Source organism: Tribolium castaneum, chromosome 8 (assembly GCF_031307605.1).
Source record: "Tribolium castaneum strain GA2 chromosome 8, icTriCast1.1, whole genome shotgun sequence".
NCBI lineage: Eukaryota > Metazoa > Arthropoda > Insecta > Coleoptera > Tenebrionidae > Tribolium > Tribolium castaneum.
The window spans coordinates 6,161,704-6,167,451 of NC_087401.1; the positions used below are offsets into that span (position 1 = coordinate 6,161,704).

Here is a 5,748-nt window from a genome sequence, read left to right on the forward strand (position 1 = left end):
TTTATTACTATTATTATTATTATCACTATTATTATTATTATTATTATTATTATTATCATTATTATTATTATTATTATTATTAACTTTTGTATAGTAAATGTTTTTATACCAGTTTTAAAATGAGTTATTAATTTTAGACAATTTCTTGCCTAAAAACACAGATCACAGATGATTTCTTGCATAGAAATGAAAAAACGCTCATATAACACACAAAATAAGCTTCATTTTTGCTTAGAAAAATAAGCTTACTTTTATTACTATTATTATTTTCATTATTATTATTATTAATATTATTATTATTATTACTATTATTATTATTATTATTATTATTATTATTGTTATTATTATTATTATTAAAAACTTATATTAAACAGACAGAAAACGTCGTATTCTGTCACAAAAAAACGAATTACGTTATAGACTTGACGAGAACGGCGTATCTCGGGCTCTTATAGGACTCTTATAGGGTCAAAAAGTATCAGTTTGGATTAAAACAAATTATTTTTGTTGAGTCTCAGTCTGAATTGTTTATCAGTTCAAACAAAAACGGCTTATTTTAGACGATCTTTTGCTTTGAACAAGAAAACTTACGTCGAACAGACTAAAAACGTATTAATCTGGCATAAAAGAGCAATTTATTATTATTATTATTATTATTAACATAGATTCTTTGCTGAGGTTAACACCTTTATAGCAAAATATCAAGAAATACGGTTTCGTGTTAAATAAAACACCATTGAATAATGAAAAATGAAATACAATTTTAATCTACAGTTAAATTAGTTAATTAATAAAGGTTAATGTTAATTATTGTAATGTGTCATATTGATTCTTGAAGGAAGAAACAGTAACAGCTGCAACAACGTTATCAGGCAAGCCATTCCATATATCAAATGCACGATTTGTCAAATAATTCTTTCTAACGGTAGTCTTAAATGGTTCTTTTTTCAGCTTATAAGAATGACCTCTAAGTCTGTCATGATATTGAATTTGCAAGAAATTGCGTGTTACTCCAGGAAATAAACCATGAGTAAGCCGAAAAATTTGAATTGCATCTGCCCTGTTTTGACGAGCACGTAGATCTGGTATTTTGAGTATTTCAAGACGTTGTTCATATGAAACTTGTCTTAAACAGTGTGTCCATCTAGTTACCAGGTGCTGAGTTCTTTCCAGCAAATCAATATCCTTTAACAAATAAGGTCTCCAGACTGGAATGGCAAATTCCAAATGCGGCCTTATGTAAGTGATGTACACTTTTGAAATAAAACTGACTGAAGGATTTGGAAAAACATGCTTTAGCAAATAAAACATTTTACGCGCTCGACCCACTGATGCTAGACATTGCTCTGACCATCCTAACTTATCATTTACAATGACCCCTAGATCTTTGGTTGAGGTTTTTACACTCAGGAGTGTGCCATTTATATGGTAAAGGTACTTTGGGTTGTTGTGGCCACACTGAAGTACACAGCATTTTGCAATATTTAGTGGTATTTGCCACTTCTCGCTCCATTGGAAGATTAAATTAAGTTGGTCTTGCAAGTCCGTGACAAGTGGGTTAGCAAATAACTTAATATCATCCGCATATGCTGAATAGCTGTCCAGTGAAAACAATAAATCTGCTGTATATAACAAGAATAAAATTGGTCCAAGAACTGATCCCTGTGGGACCCCACTTAATACTGGTTTAGAGTACGAAAATTTACCACAGACTTTTACACAATAGTTTCGATTTGATAGAAACGCTCGGATCCAATCAAGCAAATTTCCTGTTACACCATAGGACTCCAGTTTTGCTAACAAGAGATTGTGAGGGACTTTATCAAAGGCTTTACTAAAATCAAGGTAAATTATGTCTACAGGTTGGTTAGTGTCTAACATTTTTGTCCATAGATTTGTGCAGGATAGCAAATTTGTGACAACTGACCTACCTGGTAAAAAGCCGTGCTGATGCTCAGGTATTAAATTATTTTTTCTCATGTAAGTTAATAGTTCCTTGACTTAACTTTTTCCATAATTTTACAGCATGTCGACGTGAGACTTACAGGTCTATAGTTAGCAGGATCAAGTTTATCTCCTGACTTGTACAAAGGCGTGATTGTTGCTTGCAACCACTCGTAGGGCAAAGTGCCTTGTAAGAATGATTTTGTCATCATTTTGGCAAGTGGGCCCGACAACGAAGCAGCACAAGTTCTCAGGAGTTTGGGAGGTATCTGATCCGGACCTGGAGCTGTATTTAATTTAATGGCACAGAGTTGGCTTTTTACCAGATCCGGAGTAAAATTAATATAAGACAACCCACTAAATGTACTTGTAGGCATAAATGACGGTATATTATTATTAATGTTTAAATTATAGGTAGCAGCAAAACTGTCCGCTAAAGTGTTTGCAGTTTCTGTATGATCGGAGCAGAGTAGACCTGAAGCATTTCGTACTAAAGGGACCGACACACGACTAGAGATAAATTTACGTACATGGGAATAAAATAGTTTTGGTTTATTTAATATAGAATTTTCATAATTACACCTGGCTATTTGTAAATCAGATTTTAGTTGGTTAGAAAATCTTTTATAAGCAGAAAAATTATCTTCAGTAGGCTTCCTTTTAAATTTTTTCCATAATTTAGCTTTGTATTTTATTTTGTCAAGCATGTGGTGATTTATCCACGGTTTATCTTTTCTCAGTCGGTTTGTAAACAGTCTGGAATTTGTTGTAATGCAAGTTTGTAAAATCGATTTAAAATGTTTCCATTGTTCTTCCGCATTTAGTGAATCTAAACCATTCCAGTCGTAAGTCAAGAGACTTTCGTCTATGCGAGTGTAGTCAACAATTGATGTTGTTTTAATTCTTGCATTTGGCTCTGAATATATCATAATTTGTAACTCAATTTCGATTTTTGAATGATCAGATGTACCTACAGGATTCAAAACGTTTAAAGACGATACAAGGTTAACGTCAGACAAAATTACCAAATCAAGTAATGAAGGACGTTGTTGGGATCTAAATCGTGTAGGTTCAGTGACTATTTGTGACAAATTATTCTCCAAGAGCAATTCAGAAAATTGTTTTTCGATGATTGTTTGACCTGTTGTGTTTTTAGCAGACCAGTCTATACATGGAAAATTGAAATCTCCCATGATAATTAAGTTAGGATACTGATTAATAGTTGATTGTATGGTATTAAATAGATTTTTATCATTTTCGTGATTGTTAAAAGACGCTCCTGTTGGTGGTCTGTAAATACATGCTATAACAAAGGTTTGTTCATTTCCTTCAAATTTTAACCATAGAGAATCATAAGGTTTAACAGATATGCAAATTTGAGTAATTTTAAAAAATTTTGAAATTTTAATTTTATCTACATAAAAACACACACCGCCACCTTTTTGAGATAGGCGATCATCTCTGTAAATAGAGTAATTTTCAATGTGTACAGCATCATCAGAGATAGACGGATTAAGCCAAGTCTCCGTGAGTGCGATAATAGAAGGTCTAAATTCAGTTACTTCTAATAACAAATCATTAAATTTTGAAGATAAAGATGCGATATTCGTATACAGAAGAGCCATTGAACAAGGGTAAATATTTAGTTTTTTTGATGTGAAATAATTTTTGGTACGTGGTTAACGTATTTAATTGTCAAGTCCTTTTCGCCAACATCAAGTCTTCGCTTTAATTCATCACGCAAATTGTTTAAATGCTTTAGTTGACCCGGGGTTTTATCATCACTAATAGTAATGTGAGCAAATTGTGGGTGCTGCAGCAAAGACGATTTTTTCTTCAAGCATAGACGTGCCATTTGTTGAGTTTTAAATTGCAATTTTAATAAGCGAGGTTTATCACCGACGGTTTTTCCTACGCGAAAAACATTTTCCGGACCAATCACAAGTGATGGATCAATGACCTCGAGGACATCATTTACCACATCCACGTCTTGTTTATTAGCGACAGGTTTAACATTGTACATAATAACATTGCACGCACGAGCCGACCTGTCCACAGATTCGGCGATAATTTCTTCGCGGTTTATAGCTTGAGACGTATTGTTATTAATAATAAGAGATTCGAGTTTGCTAAGACGCTCATCAAATGATGATTTTATGTCATTTACGAGTTTTTTAATTTCTGAAATTGCTGTGATAGTTACGTTGCATCTATTACAAAACAGTTTGATATTTGGAGAGCGAGACTGAGAAATAAAGGCGATTTCATTTTCGCTTATTTTGAGGCAACGACAGTGAATATTTAGCGAACAGCCGTCACACACCACGATAGGTGTATCACGACTTACGCTTTTAAAACAGTGGCAGCAATTAAATTCAGCCATTAAATTTAGTGATTTAAACTGAAATTAATGAAATTAATGTAGACAAAATTTGGACACCAGACGCTCACTCTGCGACAGAGCGATAAATACTAAATTTTCACTGCGCCGCGCCGCCGCGATACCAGCTGCTGCTGCTATAGAGGGGCGAGCGCTATCTTATACTGCCGCGATAAGATATAATTATGCGTATCTAATGACGGATATTAACGAATTAAACAAGAATAACTTACCGAAATCGCAAAAATAGTAATTTCCAGAGGAAACAACAACAACCACATACACCCAGATATCAAATTCAACAATCAACACCAAGAATCAACCACTGAAAATGAATCCCAAAGGCAAGAGCACGCAGAGACACGACTGCACTCTCATACGCACACGCAGTTATGTATCACTTTGAATAAAGGCAGCTAATCCTATTCGTTTCATTGCTTAAAATAAACAAAATTGTTAATAAATCTAACAAAAACGCTGTATTCTAGCACAAAATACTACTTACATTATAGTTTCGACGAGAATAGCTTATTTGGAATGATTCTATGCTTCCAAACGAGTGAATTTTTATTAAACAGATGCCAAACATCATGTTTTGTCCTATAAAGACATTTTATATTGCAGTTTGTATTAAAACAAAATATTTTCGTTGATTCTTTGTTAGAAGCAGCAAACCTAACATTAAAGAATCTGAAAACTTTGTATTCGGACACAAACCACCGAATTTTGTATCAGTTTAGACAAAAACGGTTGATTTTCGACAATATTTTGCTTTGAACAAGAAAACTTATATCAAACTGACTAAAAACGTCTTATTTTAGCACAAAACAAAAGATTTGCGTTATAGTCTTAGCGAGAGCTGTTAATTTCAAACGGTTCTATGCTTTGAAACGAGTAAACTTTCACTGTACAGCGGAAAAACACCTTATTTCGCCTTTTAAAAACGATTCATGCCACAATTTGGATAAAAACCAATTATTTTCGTTAATTCATTGTTACAAACATGAAACCTTACATCAAAGTAACTGAAAACCCCTTATTCAGGCACAGAAATTCGAATTACGTTTCAGTCTGGACAAAAACTGCTTACTTTAGACGATCCTTTGTTTTAATACAAAAACTTACATTAAAAAGATTAAATACGTCTTATTCTGGCTGAAAACTGCAAATTATATATTACTCTAGATAAAAGCAATTTATCCTGATTACTCCTTTCCTTAGAATAGAGTAAACTTGTATAAAACTTAATGAAAACTTTAAATTTCGTCTCAAAGAAATAATTTACGTTATAGTTTTGACCAGCACTGTTTATTTCAAACGATTTTATGATTCGAAACTAATGAACTTTTATGGGGCAGATGCAAAACCACATATTACCATATAAAGCGTTGTTTTAAAGCAAATTATAACCTTTTGCAACAAGA

General features: G+C 32.9%; 1 long non-coding RNA gene across 1 annotated transcript; it reads left to right on the forward strand.

Annotated features, from left to right (window-relative positions):
- The first annotated feature begins 655 nt into the window (after window positions 1-655).
- LOC135266996 (uncharacterized) lies at window positions 656-4,734 on the forward strand. Its single transcript, XR_010335223.1, has 4 exons — window positions 656-1,958; window positions 2,026-2,307; window positions 2,359-3,578; window positions 4,575-4,734. It is a non-coding gene; the product is annotated as an uncharacterized LOC135266996 (long non-coding RNA).
- Window positions 4,735-5,748: the final 1,014 nt, after the last annotated feature.